At 44.5% G+C, this 18,481-nt stretch overlaps 1 protein-coding gene across 3 annotated transcripts in view; it reads left to right on the top strand.

The window, feature by feature from the left end:
• The window catches only part of DHRSX (dehydrogenase/reductase X-linked), a 212,553-nt gene that overhangs the window by 170,701 nt on the left and 23,371 nt on the right, over window positions 1-18,481 (top strand). For 2 of the 3 annotated variants that reach the window (XR_006609438.1, XR_006609436.1), the window contains exon 9: window positions 9,199-9,293. The exons of the other annotated variant lie outside the window; for it this stretch is intronic. The gene's annotated coding sequence lies outside the window, so the exon portion shown is untranslated. The remainder of the gene's footprint in view (window positions 1-9,198; window positions 9,294-18,481) is intronic. 3 annotated transcript variants of the gene reach the window in all.

Genomic DNA, 18,481 nt, shown 5'->3' with positions numbered 1-18,481 from the left:
AGATGCTGACTTAGACCCTACATCATCGCCCACCATGCTCTCTGTGGTCAGTCAGTCTTCTAAAGCAAGAGATTGCTGCATCTGAATTACTGATCCCAAGAGTCTCTCCCTTTCTCCTGTAGTCCATGTTCTCTCTTCCTGGAGTCTCAACCCTGGCTGGGAACCTCAAGTTCTGGTAACTGGACCATATCTTTGCATGTTCCTTGTGTTCCCAAGGCTGGAGAAGTTCTTTGTATATCATGCTTGTATGTTAAATGGATGCTTGCCTGCATGCAAGCATGAGGGAACAGATGGGTGGATGGATGGATGGATGGATGGATGGATACTGGGTGACTGGATGGATACCTGGGTGGATAGTTGGGTAGGTGGTTGGTTGGATAGATAGGTCGATGGGTGGGTGGGTAGATGGAACGGTGGGTGGGTGGAGAGATGAGTGGATGGATGGATCCATGGATAGATTAATCGCTCATCCAATGACAAAAGTCTCCTAGGCTCAATTTCCAGAGTTTTCCTGCCTGACTTTTCCTCACCAGGCTCCTTTCCCTGGACACTTTACCACTTCATCTTGGCAACCTGACACCATTCATCTGCTTGACTGATTATTTGAACCTGTGAGGTTGCAGGCAGGCCTCCTTGACCCACAGCAGTCAGGTGGGCTGCCCTCCCAGATACATGAAGACTTGGATCTCAGGGTCTAACTTTGCTAAGAATACACTACCAGGTCTCACTAAACGGGGCCAAAATGCAACTGTCAGGCACAGAAGCTCAGAAGCCAATGGTTAATTGGACACCCTTGATTATCTGTGGCTCCCGCATGGGACTCTGGTATGGCATGAGCTGTGGCTGTAAGAAAACCTGTGCCTTTGGTCTGGTCAGATACAACGACATCTGATCTTAATGAATACTACTGCTTTTCATTTTCTCCTCCAATTCTTTCCTAGTGTATTTTCCAAGCATAGGTGTTTTGGATCCCTTCTCTGACTTATATCTAAGTTCACTCTCACAGATGCACACCAGACGTCTCAAGCCACTGTTTCAAAATTAGTTGATGGAGCCAAGTGAGTATTTTAGTATCCAGATGGCCATAACCAGAGATGGCTCATCCTTACTCCCGCTAGAAGGGTGAAGTAACAAAATGAAGATTTCTGTGCCTACACTTGTTCAGGACAGTGAGTTCTCACAGAGAGAGAGAGGAAAAAAAAAAAAAAACAATACTTGTTACAGGGACGTTAAAGGAGAGAAAAAGAAGACATTCAGTTCAGTTTTCATTAATTTATTCCCAGGGAACTGTAGAGTGACAGTGCAACAAATGACTGTACAGGAACAGAAGCTGCACTGAAAATCATTTAGGATGCTCAGACCAGACCAATTTGTCAACAGGCCATTTAGACGGTGTCTCACAAGGAGGTTCGGGCATCAGTTTGAGCTGTTTCTAGGCCACCGAGGATGCTCTGCAGCTCCAACGAAATAATCAGTCAGACCACTGTCTTCTTGGGGTAAAGGAAAGGAGGAGAAGGTCTTTTGGGGTCAGGTTGTTCCCCTGGAAGCTCCAATGGCATCTGGTAATGATGGGGATGATGATGGTGGTGATGATGATGGTGGTGGTGATGGTGGTGCTGATGGTGATGAGGAGGACACTTTTTGCTAAGTTATGAGGCACATCTCAAAAATTAAGATCATGCACACTTCAGTTTTGAGTTTTCTTATAAGATCTTTCTTGGTCTGAATAAACACAGTTTAAGGCAAATATTGGAATGCTTCTCCTAGGGCTTCTGCTATGGATTTTGGGAAGAATAGAATTGGGTTTCAAACGCTAACATTTTTTATATGCCGTTGGACCTTATTGAATGTGAGTGGCACGGCGTGGGAGACAGAGAGGTGTTACATGTCTCTGCTCTTCTTGGCTGACGTGACATCCGTGTCCACTAAGTATCGGTTGAATATATAAAGTGGTGATGACTTTACTATGATTTTCCAAAGAAGCGAAAGCAAATCCAGTTCAGGAGGCATCCACTTTGACGTATTACTCCATCGGTTCACATTTTTCCCCAAAGATTTAACGAGGACGAGGGGGAATATTAGTCTATATGAAATGAGACTACATAAATTGATGTGAAAATCACCGTGGAAGGATACTTCTGCTGAGAAATGCCTTGTTCAACAGCCGTCGCTGGATGTCCTTTGAAATGAGGTTTCCAAAGAAGGAAGTTAAACATTTTGAATCCTTTCAGGTGTATTGTCCCGGATGATCAGAAGTGATTTGAGGAATGTACAAAATTAACTCCCATAAACTGAACCCTGGAAATGCACAGACTTGGGGCTGAGTTCCATGTGTGTGAACACCTGCTGTTGCGACAGGGGGATTCGTGTGCTCTGCATACAGATGGTAGTGTGAGTTGTAAAAAACTGATGCTGTGAAGTGAGGTCAGGCAGACCTTCAGACGGTATCTCCCAAGTTTGTTTGTTTGTTCGTTTGTTTGTTTTTAAAAACCAGTGTAGAGTCTTTCTAAAAAGTAGTTGAGCTATAACCATGTCATATATAAGGGCAGATCAATGATATTGGTCTGTCATTGCTATTCATTTTTTAGTAAACAAACCAGTGAGTGAGCCAACAGAGGGAATAGAATATTTCAGAATAGAATATTTCATCCCACGAAGAAAGACTAATGGAAAGAAGCGATCATGTAGCATTGTCTGATGTGACAGGTAGAACGCCATCATTCACTTCCAAAGTCCCATTCTTTGCAACCAATATTTCTGCTTTTATCACATCCAGCCACGAGTCTGTCTCCCTCTGTCAACCTTCCATGAGGTGGCTTTCAGCATTGATTGGCAGCCTGTTGCCGATACGAAAGGAAATAAAATATGCTGGGCTTACGAAGACAATTGCTAGGCCAACAGTAAGTGGAGAATTCTGCAGTGTGTGTGTGTGTGTGTGTGTGTACACACACATGTGCCAGGGGAGGCAGAAAGACTGCTCAGCAGAGCTCTGAGGGATACCCACTTTCTGCAAGACTCCTGCTGGCATTTCTGGTCTGGTTTAGACAATATCCAGTGAGGCACCCTCCACATTTCATTCCTAAGCATCCTAGCAGAGCACCAAGATGGAGCTATGGGGTCCTAGAAGATCACATTTATATGACCCATAGGGTAGGATATATCGATGTAATGAACCCTGAACACATGCAAAATATCCAATATCCAATATGACACCACTTGCATAAACTTTGTACACCCTAAAAATTACTTTTAATCCTTCCCTTGGAAAATTTTCTTTGGTAAGCACTAATTTCAGACGTGGCTGCTTCCTTGACGACCAGCTGTTCCGTCTCCACAGGGCGTGAGTAAGACTGTGTTACACATTCAGTGTTTGTGCAGATCTGCCTCTGTGTTTCCCATTTTCTGATTTCTTCACCTCTTGTACTCTTACGGGTTCCAGCTTGGGTTAGTTTCAATTTTCTTAATACAGTCTTTACACTTTCCTGCTGTGATGGTCCGCTCACAAAAAAATGTTCTCTGGGTATTGTTTTTTTGCAGCTGTATTGATTTAAGCACTTATTTTTGAAAGGTATTTTCTCGGGGATCGACTTCCTTTCAACCAACCCTTAAATTATTTTTATTTTTCTGTCGTCTTATATTGCTGGCTTTCACCGCTTGATAGAGACGTCAGTTGTAAGCCTTACCCTCCAGCCTTTGAAATTTGTTAATTTTTTTTATTATTATTCTCTGGCTGCTTTTAAGATTTTTTATCTTTGATATTCTGAAATTTCATCTGATGTGTGTGTGTACCTTTATTTTTGGTCTTCTGGAGACTGGTGTTATTTCCTATACGTATGGGTTGCTGCCTTTTCGATTCTGGTGGATTCTCAGTCAACAGATCTTCAAATATTCCTGTTGGCTTACTCTCTCTCCTGTCTTTCTAACGTTCGTTAACTCTTCTTGTACCTTTGGCAATTCTTCCCATCTCTTTCATGTGTTTAATTTCGATGTCCCTCCGTGCCAGCTTCTGGATCATCGAGCCCTCCAGTTCACTAACTCTCTCTTCAGTTATATCTGATCGACTTTTAAACCCCATCCACGGAGTTTCAAATATCAATGATTTATTATTTTTTCATTTTGGGAGCTCGATTTGGTCTTTTTAGAATTAAGCTAGCTTCGCTTTCCTCAGGTTGGTCACACTCCCATCTGTAGCCGATAATTCAGACCTCTGAAATCTTGGTTGCTCTGTTTCTTCTGTGTCTCATGCCCATTAGAATTGGCTCACAGTGACTTAAGTCTTTATGGGTTTACTAAGCTTTACATTTGAGCTGCTCATTTTCCTTACTTCCCAGAAGCAAGGCACGTTCCTCCAGAGAAGGTATGTGTTTGGTTCTTATGGGTGTCTCTATGGGGTTGAAATTCAGCCCAAAATGCATGATAAAATGATGCTATTCGTTCTGAATAGTTAGGTCCCTTTGCCGTAGAAGCTGTTATATATTTGATATTTCAAATTTCATCACTGTGCCTGAGGACGCTATCAATTCAGGAACATTTTAAACGAAATTTAGAGTTTGGCATTTGGGAGAAGTACCACCTAAGGGGTGAGAATTTCTCCTACTACTCTGCAAGAGGGTACATGGATGTTTGGAAGTTCTCAAGAACTTCCCCTTGTCTTGTTAGCTCAGTGCTGGCGTTCCTCTTCTGTAGGTTCTTGGGGTGGAGCCCAACTTTGCATCTTGTCTACTCTTACGTTGAAAGTACAGTCAGTGTCTCTCCAACCCCTTAGGGTTAGAACCTCTTTACATTCTCAGTTCTTGAGGACCCTGAATTTTGTCTATGGAATTTATATCAATTCATATTTGCTGCCTTTGCAAAGTGAGAAGATTTGGGGGCATGCCTGGTTGGTAGAGCATGTGACTCTTGACCTCAGGGTTGTGAGTTCAAGCCCTCCATTGGGTATATAGATTACTTACAAATAAAATCTTCAAAAAAATTTCAGAAGATTTTTGCACATCTATTGATTGATATATTTAAAGGTAATGGCGGGGCTCCTGGGTGGCATAGTTGGTTAAGTGTCCGACTCTTGGTTTTGGCTCAGGTTGTGATCTAAGGGTCCTGAGATTGAGCCCCACACTGGGCTCCATGCTCGGCTCTCTCTTCTTCTGCTCCTCCCTCCTCTCTCTCTCTCTCATAAATAAATGTAAAAATCTTTAAAAACAATAAAAGTCATGATAATAAAGCCATTGCTTGTTAACACAAGTCATACCTTCTTTATGATAAGTATATTATATTCTCACTGTATGAAAAATATTATATGGTCTTATTATATGATGAATATGTTGTATTCCTACATAGTAGGATATAGATGTTCTGTGTATTACAGTCTCAGTAATGTGATAATATTAGTGATAAAAGGGTATTGTTTTACATTTTGCAAATCCTTTTTCTTTTTTTTTAAGATTTTATTTATTTATTTGACAGACAAGAGATCACAAGTAGGCAGAAAGGCAGGCAGAGAGAGAGGAGGAAGCAGGCTCCTTGCTGAGCAGAGAGCCCGATGCGGGGCTCAATCCCAGGACCCTCAAATCATGACCTGAGGCAGAGGCTTTAACCCACTGAGCCACCCCAGGCACCCCTGAAAATCCCTTTTCACACTCATAGCTGCTTCTGATTTCAATGTGCTGTGTTATCCCCATCATATTTCTCCTCCCCACCCCCAAAAAAGTCCACTGGACACTTGGGGGAGAACGAAAAAGATAAATGTCATCTCCATATTATCATGAAACAGTTTGACTCAAGGAACCACACTCCCCGCCAGGCTTCCCTGTGCCACATTTCAAGAATCGCTGGTGTAGAACTTTAGAATTGTACCTCAGTGCAGGAAACACCCCCCCCCCTTCTCCAATTAGACTCCCCATCCTGAAAAGGACATAAAGCCGTTGTCTTCTCTTTCTGGAGAAATAGGAGGAGATATTAAAAATGAGGTTTAATTTTGACCAGGTCACAAAACACCCTCTGGGAAAAGGTGTCTCCAAGGATCCTGTTACTCTTCTGCATCACAGCCTCCCTCGAGACCACGGCCAGATGATTCCACAGCCAGATGATTCCACGGCCAGATGATTCCACGCCTTCCCATCCACGCTGCGATGCTTCTAATAAGATAGGCTCCTCCAACACATTCAATTTGTTTCAGTGGGCGTGTTGGGTCCGATAACCGCATCTTCCCTGTGACCAGAAATAAAACTCATATTAAGACACTTTAGCATGACGGATCGAGGAAGACAAAGGAGAGAATAAGGATATTAAGGATTTAAATTATGTCACAGAAGGAAAATCTAATGGCTGATCTGTATAATCAAATCCATGTCCATAAAATACACATTGTTTAGAAAAATATGTATTAGTTCAGAAGCAAAACATCATTAATCCGTACCCTGTAAATAAGATTAACCATATTTTTGACCATTATGGCATGAAGTGAGAATTTAATCACAAGGTATCAACAAACAAAGCTACTATGGGACTGGCATTTTAAAACTCTCCTTTCAAGGGCGTTGGGTGAGGGGAAAAGATGCAAATCAATACCATTTCAGAAATGTTGGGGATATGGCAAAAATTACTTTTGTTGGGGGCTGAGGAGGATTGACCGTTTTGGAGTGAATTTAGTTTTTATATAATGAATGAGGCACCAGATTGAGGAACTTTTAAAGAGAAACCTAGGTCTGAAGAAAGCAAGAAAATGATTTTTCTTTTAATTACTAAAGGAGAAGTTTAGTACATGAGTACAGAGATGGAGAGCAGAAATGATAGTTTTTTTAAAAGATTTTATTTATTTATTTGACAGGCAGAGATCACAAGTAGGCAGAGAGAGAGAGAGGAGCAGGCAATCTCCCCGCTGAGCAGAGAGCCCAGTGCAGGGCTCGATCCCAGGACCCTGAGATCATGACCTGAGCCAAAGGCAGAGGCTTAACCCACTGAGCCACCCAGGCTCCCCAAAAATGATAGAGTTTTTCCTGGGTGTATAAAATCCAAACTTGTTCCCAAAGCCTACAAAGGTCCTAATGGCATGGACACAAGCTACCTGTCTGACCTCCAATTCCACCACCATTTATTTTGTCCCCTCCATTTAACACACCTGGACCTCCTTGCTCTGCAGGAATTTGCAGTCCATCTCAGGGCCTTTGCACAGGCTGCCCCCTTACCCCTGCTAGAACTTACAACACCCAGAGATGAGCATCACGGGCTCCTTCTGCCCTCTCTTGTTTGTGTTCAAATGTTCCCTTGTCGTAGACTTTTTACCAGTTTTCTTCATCCTGTTTGCCAGAATTTGGTAGCGCACATTGAGAAATTATGCATTTCCTACACATGCACAGACACACCATTATTTTTGGTACTTGTCTGCTGAGACAGCTGTATCTCTATCAGTATGCACTAGGTGGACGCTGTGGAATCCATTACTTTATGTCCATCTTCTAGAACACTGTGTGGTCTAAAAGAGATTCCCAATAAATATTTTTTAAGCAGTGTGTTTAGTAGGATCCCCTGGGTGTCTCAGTCCGTGACGCATCTGCCTTGGGCTCAGGTCATGATCCCAGAGTCCTGGGATTGAGTTTTGCATCAACCTCTCTGCTCTGCGGGGAACCTGCTTCTCCCTCGCCCTCTGTGCTCAGCTCTCTTTCTCTGTCCCAAATAAATAAATAAAATCTTTAAAAAAAAAAAAAGTGTCTGCAATATAACAGAGTCTTAGTTTTCGGGAAACAAAAAAAATTCACATAAACCCTGGAAAGCAATTTGAAAAGAAGGACAAAGGGCACATAACCCAAGCGGACTTGGAAATGGTGCCCTAATCACAAAAAATCAGTGTGGTTTGCAATGGTCTATGCAAATGTCTCTGGGAAGCAGAAATAAAGGGACAAGTCCAGGAAAAGCATGCACTACCGAAATTTATCCGAGGAAAGCCAATGTCAGTAAATCAGTTTCAACGATGAAATCTGGAAAGATCTACCTCCGCATTAAAAACGCTCCAGGTCAAAGAATTCTTAACTGAGTTCTCTGAAACCTTCAAGGATCCCTCAAGGTACTGATATGATTCAGAGCTTGGAGCAAGGAGAAATCCCTCCAAATGATTGGTGAGAGCTTCAAAAATTATTTAAAATTGTATTTCCAAAGGACAGGGAAAGGATATTTCAAACTTACAGGAATATCCCTGCCAAGAATACGAACCTTGAGGGGTACCTGCGTGGCCCTTCGGGTGACCGTCGGACTCTTGATCTCAGCTCGGGTCTTGATGTCAAGGGTGGTGAGCCCAAGCCTCTGCATGAAGCCTACTTAAAAAAAATTTATTTTTCTTAAAAAAATATATATATGAACATTGATGAAGCCAATAGCGTCAGCCACTACATTACAAGAATAGTATACCTGGAAAAATGAGGTTGATTTAAGGAATTTCCAATCCCCACTGTGGCTCATTTATATAAATAGTGAGAGAGGAAGAGAGGGGCTTGACAGGAAAGTGAGGGGTCTCACTGCTGGTTACCCAGAGCCCCCAAACTCAAGTGGCCACGAAGACATACACACATTGGATTTCTAATCAACACGCAGCACCTGTTGTTTGGGTCCTGAGTTTGTTTTGGGGATTTTTTTTTTTTTTTTTGCGTTTTTCCCGTCAAAAAAATATTTTTTGATAGATTTGGTTCTTGCTATGATTGGCACCAGAGCAATCTGAATGCAGTGTATTTTCTGTGCCAGAGCAAGAGAAAATTGTGTATTCTGTGACTCACGCTACCAACCCCATACTTTTCACTGCAAGCGTGGCTAATTATTGGCTGTAATATCTCTTCGGGTTAATTTATGCACGCCTATTTCTTGTTTCCGAGAAGTGAAAATAAGGCACAACACCGGGGCTGTGAAAACCCGTAATTTGAGCTGTCAGCATCACCTCCCCGCGGTTAGAAAGCCTGCAAATTTAATCTCATCGTTCACGCAAATTTAGAGACTTAAGAGAAAGTATCTGGGTCTGAGCTCTTTTGTGCACCTCGGTGATAGACTTGCAGGGAGTGGCTGGGAACAGAGTGCGCCCGAGGGGATCTGCGGTTTCCCATCTTGGTACAAAAGTCACACCTCCAAGAATCCTTAACCCTCCCCTCTTATCTGCGGCGATCCCATAAAACATGGTTTCCTGGGTTCATCTTCTTAAGATCGTCTTTTGCTTTGTTTCAGGGGTGGCTGTCCACTTGGCAGTGATTCGGACAAGGGTTAGATTTGGATCAGATTTTGTGGGTTTCACCCAACGCCCACTTCCTTTGTCTCAAAGGGTAAGATCCCCAGTTGATTGCTTGCTTGCCGTCCTCGAAAGGAGTGATTCATCCCTTCCTTTCTCCCTCACAACCTTGAGTCGAGCTGGAAATGTCAGTTACAGGTCTTGACACGTCTCCGGTGAACTGAACGGAGGGGGAAGGCATTTTCCACTTGGCTTGTTTTTGATGGAAATGAACATAGCATGAAGAGAGGAGGCGGGGAGGGACAGGTACAACTTCCTCGGGCGATGCCCACGTCAACCCTTTGCTTCTCGGTTCCCTTCAGAGGAGCAAAAAGATGCACAGGTATTTTCCGGGCAGGAAAGACATCAGGAAAACATCTGTAGGGCAGCCACAGCCGAGACGCTGAGCTGTAATGACGAGGTAAAGGCGGACATGTCCGCCGTGCCGCCGTGCATCGACAAATACGGGCATCAACATGGGAATGTAATAATACGAACAGACACAAGAAGGAAAAGGGCACCTCGCCCCTATCTGCCCACAGCAAAGTCCCTCTGGAAAATGAGCATGTTTGCTGATGCGCCTTGACTTCTGCCCGACTGTATGCCCCACACCCAGAAATTCTGGAAAGATGATAATCCACAGTGACAATTCAAGAGCACGGTGGATGGAAGAGATATCCTTCCCAGGAGAAATAAACACAGAGCCCCAGTTTTGAGCTTGTGCTGTCATCTCTTCAAGTATCAGGATATCCCCAGTCCTGAGTCTTGCCCCTAATATATAAAGAAGTTCTCAACGTGGGATTTTTCTCATGATACTATGCCATGCTTTGACTATGTCCCAAGTCATTATGTGAGCCATCGCCAGGAAAAAAGTCACCGGTGTCATTCTCCAGTGGTAATTATGACTGCATCCCCCTGTCAAAGGGTCTAGTCACGTGAGGGTATTGATTTCGTATTTGTGGAATGCTGAGAAATGAGACCGTAATGAATTCACAGGTTGACAAAGAACCTTGGTTGTGAACAACGGTAGAACCAAACATTTGACACGATTTCAATTGCGTAGATTTGGAATGGAAGAAGGGACTGTAGGATCCTGTCCTGGCTGTGAACTTCTTTAACCCAGGATAGAACTTCTATCTTTGTGGGTGTCTTGTAATATCCGTCAACTGCCAGGGGATAAATACATATTTGCTAAGCAATTGACTGATAATGAAGTTCATGGACAGATGGTGGTGTTTTCTTCCTGATTGCGTGAGTCAATGAAAGATTTTTTTTTTTTTTAAGTATAGGTTTTTATATAGTTTTCTGGTTTGGCCCCTAAGAAAATTTTAGGATTAGACCTGATAGGAACCTGGGTTTCTGAATATACAGGATAATGGGTGGTGGATTGTTTGGTTTTTGGTCTTTTGTTTTGTTCTCAATGACCCGATAGGAACCAGGTTTATTTGAATATACAGGATAACGGGCGGTGGATTGTTTGGTTTTTGGTCTGTTGTTTTGTTTTGTTCTCAATGAACTTGGGCCCCATGGCCGAGCACATCTTTGGCTGGGGTGAGTGACCTTTATCTGCTCAGACCATGCTTCAGTCTAGACTAGCTCACACAGGGACAACAGGATCACCTGTCCATGCCTCTGCTGACCCGCATTATCCCCACTGCAGAATATAAATGTCACTGCAGGCTTCGGAGACCCTGAAGTGAAACACTTCTTTGATCCCTTTATTTTGTTCATACGGCCGTCTATTGACTGAGATTTGGAACTTTGCAGAAAGCAGGAGATGGTGGTAGTATTTTTTTGAAATGTATCAAAGCACATGTATTTAAAAAAGAAAAAAAAACACTTAGTTTACAAAAATAGAAGTGTTAGAAAGCAGTGGGAAAGCCAGTCGGTCGGGTAGGAAAAGAACCTCAGAGGGGACCATCTTGGAAGTCCCACAGAGCAGGTAGGAAACTGAGGCAGGGTTCTGGCCTCAAGCAGTGGGGACCAGCACAAATAAGTAGGTAGAACGGGTGAGGACAGGACTTAAGAGATAGAGGAAAAGACGAAAAGCCAAAATCCAGAAACTACCTCCAGCTATATGGCTGAATCCCATTTCTGAGTGTTTAGTGCCAACGTCAAAGAAGTGGCAACACATGTTTAATGCTGTGGTGGGGTAAATGGTGGCCCTCTAAAAGACAGTTCCAAATCCTGACTTTTAGGAACCTGAGAATGGGGTCTTAAGATATGGTCTTTGCACATAGGATAAGCGAAAGATCTGAGATGAGATCATCCTGGATTAGGGTGGCCCTAAACCCAATGACAGGCATCCTTGAAAGAGACAGAAGAGGAGACATAGAGGAGAAACTACATGAAGATAGAGGCCGAGACGGGACGGATGCAGCCACCAGCCCAAGGATGCCTGGAACCCCAGAAGGTGGAAGATGCAGGAAGGGCCCTCCCCTAGAACCTCAGGAGGGAGCCCAACCCTGCCCCGCCTGGATTTGAGCAGCCCTGCCCCGCCTGGATCTCAGATTTCTGGCCTCCAGAGTTGCGAGAAGGGACACACTTCTGCAGTTGAAGCACCAAGTTTGGGATCCTTGATTAGAGCTGCCTCAGGACACACATGCAGGTATCACCCCTGATTTGGGGAATGATGAAACTTTGAGAAAGTTTGAACATCTAGCCGAAACATCCTAGAACAGTTAGACACAAGAAATCCGTGCAGGAAATACTGTCTTAGGGCACCCATTCGATCCTGTGAAAGCCAATGTTTTGGGGGAGTGGAAGAGCTTTTTGGAGGGGGAAAGAACAGAAGAGAAGAAAAATGAGACCCCCATGGTGCACCCCTTTGAAGGAGCAGCAGAATCGGTCATTCACAACTGAAAGACAAAGATGAATTAGAGGTATTAAGAAAAGATTTAGGAATAACAGGGGGAATAAACCCAAATTATCCTGAGAGGGAGAAAATCCTGTCTGCAGAGCCCCATCTGGTGGCCAGGAGGACTCACTGTGGGGTTTGGGCCATAACACCAACTCACCAAAACGTGGAAAATTCATGAAAACCTGAAACGTAAGAATGGGGGAGCCTTGGGAGACTATTTCCAGAGCCCTCTGGCTTCCAGATGAGGAATACTGTCCTGACCTCCGGGTCCCATGTCCCTACCTAGCTGTTCCCTTCTCTGCAAGTGAGCGGTGACATCTGCGACACGCATCGTCAATCCCTTTAGAAAAAGATGTTTCTTTTTTTTTAAACAAAGAGTTCTACTCAACAGTGTAAATAAATTCCCATTTGCATTCATGATAAACGCCAATCTTAGAGGGATGGGTTCTGGCTTGTGAAAAGATCAGTTCCAACATGACTCTCTCCTGGGTCAATTGGTCAGTGGATAGAGTGTCCAGAGCCCACTGTTGCCTTGTACAATAATGGAAATCCAGCCATCCGACAAGTTAGGACGATGACTTCTGGTCTACCTGGTAGCCTTAGGTAACATTTTAAAATTTTTATTTGAATTCCAGATAGTTAACAATGGTATAATATTGGTTTCAGAGAGACAATATAGTGGTTCAAGAATTCTACATACTACTTAGTTGTCATCATGGTAAGTGCCGTCCTTAATCCCCACCACCCATTTGACCCATTCTGCCCACCCATCTCCCCTATGGTAACCATCAGTTCTCTAGAGTCAAGAGTCCGTTTCTTGCTATGTCTCTTTGTTCTTCTTGCTCATTTGTTTTGTTTCTTAAATTCCACATATGAGTAAGATCATGTGGTATTTGCCTCTAATTGACTTATATCACTGAGCATAACCCCCTCTAGTTCCATCCATGTCGTTGCAAAAGGCAAGATTTTATTCCTTTTGATGGCTGCATAGTATTCCATTGTGTATATATGCCACATCTTCTATATCCATTCATCTGGTGATGGACATCTAGATTCTTTCCATAGTTCAGCTATTGTGGACATTGGTGCTATGAGTATTGGGGTACAGATGGCCTTTTTGTTCTCTATGTCTGTATCTTTGGGGTAAATACCCAGTAGTGCAATTGCTGGGTCATAGGGAAGTTCTATTTTTAATTTCTTAAGGAATCTCCACACTGTTCTCCAAAGTGGCTGCACCAGCTTGCATTCCCACCAACAGTGTAAGCGAGTTCTCCTTCTCCACCTCGTCTCCAACATTGATTGTTTTACGTGTTGTTAATGTTAGCCATTCTGACAGCTCAGAGGTGGTATCTCATTGTCATTTTGGTTTCTATTTCCCTGATGATCAGAATTTTTCCCCCTTTTAGTCAGCTGGTGTGTCCATAGATTGTGTGACTGGTCTTTGAGGTGTTATCTATTAGTGTTGTGTTTTATTACCAACATTCTTGAAACCCAACCTTCACTTTCATTCTTGGAAACCTTTCATGCTAATAGTATTCCTCCCATGAGTCTCCTGCTACTGAGAACCCAGCATACCAGGGACCAGGAGGGGGACAGAAGGAAAAGATCCACATCGTTGCCCAGGAAGGTCTGGCAACACAGAGGTGAGCTGTTCCTCCTTCAGTGCACTGCCTCTGGCTGTCCCTCTACTATTTTCTTTGTCTCCTCTACCCCCCATGGCTCACTTAGCTATTCCCCAGATTTTCTTCTCTGGACTGCAGGGTAGGACACTTACGGACCCCATGCCTACAAATAATGTGGAGCTCAAAAGACAACTCTGCCCTTGATAGTCCTGCCGGTTCTAATAACGACCCCTTGCATGTTGGTTACTACCAGATGGTCAGAGGCCATTAAGCAAGCCAGCTGAAAACCACAATAAATCCATGTAAGCAATGGGGTAGAGAGAGAGCCAGGCTTTTACACCATAGGAGGGACTCTTCATTCATCAGGAAACAAGAAGCCAGGCTGAGGTCAGCAGGCTTCTAATGGCTCACACATTACCCGTCCAGCACTTGCTTCCTCCTGTTCCCTCTCCCTCAAGTATCCAATGCTGCTTTGCATCTCGTCCCATGGCACAATGAACGAACTTTGTTCCTGCTGTTCCCTGGTGGAGAAATGCCTTTCCTCTACTTGTGTACTGTCCAGATTCTTCATCTGCCTCCCACCCTGCTGTGGGTTGAGTTGAGTCCCTGGCTCTTTCCAAAATAAGGCTCCCCAGGCCCTGTGAATGTGACCTTATTTAGAAATAGGGTCTTTGCATATGATCACATCAAGAGGAGATCACAAGGGTAGGCTCAAGTCCAGTAGGACTGGTGTCCTTATAAGATGAAGAGAAGAGACTGAGATAGACACCAACAGAGAGGAGAAGTTCAAGTGAACCCACAGGTGCACAGGGGGCATGATGTGGACCTAGAATCACAGGTGGGGTGTTGTGTCCCCAACCAGCAATGGCTGACAAACACTAGATGCCGAAGACACACACAGAACACACTCCTTGAGCCTCTAGGAAGAACCACCCATGCCCACATCTGGCCTGCCAATCTCCAGCCTCCAGAACCAGGACAGGACACATCTCTTGTCTTACATCCTCCAATGGGAGGCAGGTTGTGACGGCAGGCAATCAGGGGGAAGTCACTAAATGTCCTGACCCAAATGCCACCACTCCAGGTCAGAAGCCTTCTCAGACATGGCTGGTGGAACTGGCCATGTCTTCATGTGTGTTCCTGCAATATTCAGATCATAGTTCCCTGGAGCCAAGTCACTTGTACGAGCAATGGAACCAAACCTAAAAAGCTCCTTGGGGGTCGATCGTGGCAGTGGGGCTTACTCATTGATCTTTGCAGAGGGGCTCTAGCTGTCCATCCCTGGGGCCAATGGCTACAGAGCTGGACGGTGCATCACCCTAATGGACTCTTCCTTAACTGTACACATGGTCTAGTTCCATCCTTTCTGAAATGAGCATGTCGCCCTTTTAAGCCATCCTTCCCACTCTGTCACTGTCCCTGCTCCTCCTGTCCCACACGTGCCTCCTACACTGGCTGCTGCCTCCATGGGACATGGCATGCATCTAGGCAAATCATGTTACCACCACTAGATAGAAAGAGTACTGGCCTGTGTCTTCTTTTTACCCCTGTGGCATGAGTGACCCCCACCTTTAAAAAAAAAAGATTTTATTCATTTGTTTGTTTAGAGAAAGAGCTTGGTGAGGGGTGGTGGGATGGAGCAGAGAGAGAGGAAGGGAACTGCAAACAGACTTCATGCTGAGCGTGGAGCCTGAGGTGGAGGTCCATCTCACGATCTTGAGATTATGACCTGAGCCAAAACCCAGAGTCAGATGCTCCACCAACAGCGCTACCCGAGGGCCATGTGGGTGATTCTTACTCTAAAGTTCAGTCTTTTACTTTCCATGGTTGCTGATTCCCCTTCATCCACTCTGGCCATTGAGTTTCTTCTTTTTTTCTGTTTTGGTGTGAAATTTGCATGACATTAAAAACAAAAAATCAAAGCCTTCAGTTCAGTGGTGTTGAGCATGTGCGCCATATTACACAAGGACCACGGTGGTACCAGAGCATGACCCCAAATGGAAAGTCTATCTTTTCATTGCCCACCTGCTCACGTCATTGGTTGTCTTCCCTTCCTGTTGTCCCTGGAATTCACTGCATGCAAACCTGGGTCTTCTCCTGGGCCCAGAAGAGACATTATGCATGCTTATTTCTGTGGTTTGCCTTGAGATGACCATCTGCCTCACCTTCCAAATCTAGTTCCCCTCTTGTGTTCTTGATGTTGGCCAATGGAAATACTGACCCCCTAAGTGCCTCATGTGGGGATGTGGAGGTCTCTTTTAGGTGCATTCCTAATTTCTTCTCATGAATTATAGGTTCTTCATCCTAAATGCATCACGAGTCGACATTCCTCTTCCAGCATGTCCTCATGGTGCTGCTGTCTAAGTGAGGACCTTTTCCAGTGGTGCCACCAATGCTTTGGACCATTCCAGTACCTTCCAAGAGGGTATCTTAGTCTGGTGTCCTCCATGCCTGCAGCTGAAAAGCCATTTAGAGGCATCTTTCCAAAAACACGTTCAAATCGCATGTTCCCATGTTGGCCTCCCCAACAAGGTAGCTGATATGATCATCTTTATCCACGCACCTGCCTCAAGAACCTAGAAAAATGTGTAGTGTAGAATAGGCCTTCGATATGCATGTATGAGCAGGTGCACGCAATTTATATAGCTCAAAAGGACATCCGGCATCAAAGCAGCCCTCGCACCACAGGTAGATGTGCTCATCCTTCCAGGGGGGGAAGTTCAAACACCAACACACAATTCCATCTTACCTTCATCAAGCTCCCTGACCCACTTAGATCGCGCTTTACTCCAGGCTTCAGCGTGAACATTCAAAGTACCGTCTGCCCATTTTCTCTTCTCGACGGTCAGGACGTGGATTTCTGATCTGTATTTCCTTTCTGAATCTATTTCTCCCATTTAGAATGTGTGTGTGTGTGTGTGTGTGTTTTTTTTTTAAAATCAACTTTTTTTCGTTTTCATTCCACTATAGTTACATCCAGTGTGATATTAGTGTGAGGGAAATTAGTTTTAGGGGAATAATCTAGTGATGGAACACGTCCATCCATTGTTCCATGGTGCTCATGGTAAACATACTCTCCATTCTGGATAAGGAAGATGTGGTCCATATACACTATGGAGTATGATGCCTCCATCAGAAAGGACGAATACCCAACTTTTGTAGCAACATGGATGGGACTGGAAGAGATGATGCTGAGTGAAATCAGTCAAGCAGAGAGAGTCAATTATCATATGGTTTCACTTATTTGTGGAGCATAACAAATAGCATGGAGGACATGGGGAGTTAGAGAGGAGAAGGGAGTGGGGGGAAATTGGAAGGGGAGGTGAACCACGAGAGACTATGGACTCTGAAAAACAATCTGAGGGTTTTGAAGGGGCGGGGGGTGGGAGGTCGGGGTACCAGGTGGTGGGTATTAGAGAGGGCATGGATTGCATGGAGCACTGGGTGTGGTGCATAAACAATGAATTCTGGAATACTGAAAAGAAATTAAATTTAAAAAAAAAAAACAAACATACCTCCATTCTGACTTTTCAAGCACACAGTGGTGCCACGTCATTCTGCCTTGCTGATGGCGGATTTCGTGTATCCTTTTCTTACTGGATCTCGGCAAACCACTTCTATTTAAACCCTTGCTCCATGTGTCTGGAATCATTCATTCATTCATTCATTCAGCAAAGTCGAATTTTACAAAGGGATCTTGGGTAAGGATCAAAGTGCTTGCTTTGTGCCATGTAGTTGTTTTTGCTCTGGGATCTTACTGGGTCTCCGTACTGTTCTCCAAAGCCTTCAGTTCTTTGAGGGCAGAGACTGCGGATTATTTGCCCCAAACACCCCTGTGGTGCTTGGAACCTAATGGAGATGATTGGTACCAGAAAACATGGCAGCCGAACACAGGAAGAGGATGGATGGGGCTGGCACGGCAGGGCTGTAATCATAACGCCACAGGCGTTCGCTGTGAACTGTGCTGTCTTGGCTGTGCCCCCGGCCCTCCGCATTCTCCCAGCAGGTCTCGCCTCCTCCCCTGATAATGACCCAGCTCTTGCACATTTGCATTGGCTGCTTGACGGGAGGATGGTTCCACGGTCATCCCTGGCTTGTGCACACCCTGATCGGAAACACCCTCCCATTGACTCCTCCCATCTCCACAAGATGTTGTCACTTGCCAGTGGACGAAACATGGCACCATGTCAGATTCCAAATCTAAGTCACGGCAGGTCCTGGGATTCTTGCTGAAGCCGGTGTGTGGTGGGGAGAGACAGCCACGTGGGTCTGTGTGTGGTTCACGTGAACCACGCTTTCCATACTGCTGCGTTCTCTCCACCAGGAGGCCGGCAGATGTGATGGCTCTGTCCACGCTTTCTACCTGTTTCTCCAGAAATTCATGTCCTGATGATACGTCTGCGCATTTCACATTTTTTTAAGTGTGTAGTTTGAATTTTGAAAAGGAAGCGGTAGGCAGTGGGGGCAGACAGAACAGGAAGTACAGGATGAGATGAGATTCCACAAAGGATGTGTTGGGGAATGGGATTTTATGCTCATTGGTATGTAAATATTGTATATTTGTATATAAATAGAGTGTATTTGTTTAGAGCTCAAACCTTAGTCTGTGGGATCTTCTGAGCTCTCCAATGTCCCTCCAAACTCCCAATCTGTATGTACATACAATGGAATATTATTCCGTCTTGAGAAAGTAGGAAATTTCGCCATTTGCAACAACATGGATGGACCTACAGGGTGTTCTGCAAACTGACGTAAGTCCGA

The sequence above is a fragment of the Mustela putorius genome, unplaced genomic scaffold (assembly GCF_011764305.1).
Source record: "Mustela putorius furo isolate JIRA1106 unplaced genomic scaffold, ASM1176430v1.1 tig00003836_pilon_pilon_pilon, whole genome shotgun sequence".
In the NCBI taxonomy this organism is placed as follows: Eukaryota; Metazoa; Chordata; class Mammalia; order Carnivora; family Mustelidae; genus Mustela; species Mustela putorius.
Note: the sequence above shows the minus strand (reverse complement) of the source record. Positions and strands in the feature narration are given on the sequence as shown.